Genomic DNA, 374 nt, shown 5'->3' on the forward strand with positions numbered 1-374 from the left:
CCAACGCGTGTCACTGCTTGATATCACTGCAAACAACACAAAATTACTACATCTTAGGTTTTTTTTCTCGATTTTATCCTGGAAAGAAAATATATAAGGTTTACTTTTAATTAACATGGAAGTCAACCTCGGTTCTCTGCCACAATTAATATACCTCGCTTTCGAAATTGCAACTGAAGAGCAAAGCGAAGGAATTGCAGCTCAAGATGACTAACCTTCCCCACTGCTTTTCAATATAATTGGAAGTATGGTGGTCAAAACCATGATATGTTGCAGGAAACAGGTTATTTCACCATTTCCAGGGGCCCATTACTCTTCGAGACCAAGTTACACTCTTTCCAGGGACACGAGTCAGAATATTGCTGTGGCAGATT

The sequence above is a fragment of the Penaeus monodon genome, chromosome 33 (genome assembly GCF_015228065.2).
Source record: "Penaeus monodon isolate SGIC_2016 chromosome 33, NSTDA_Pmon_1, whole genome shotgun sequence".
In the NCBI taxonomy this organism is placed as follows: domain Eukaryota; kingdom Metazoa; phylum Arthropoda; class Malacostraca; order Decapoda; family Penaeidae; genus Penaeus; species Penaeus monodon.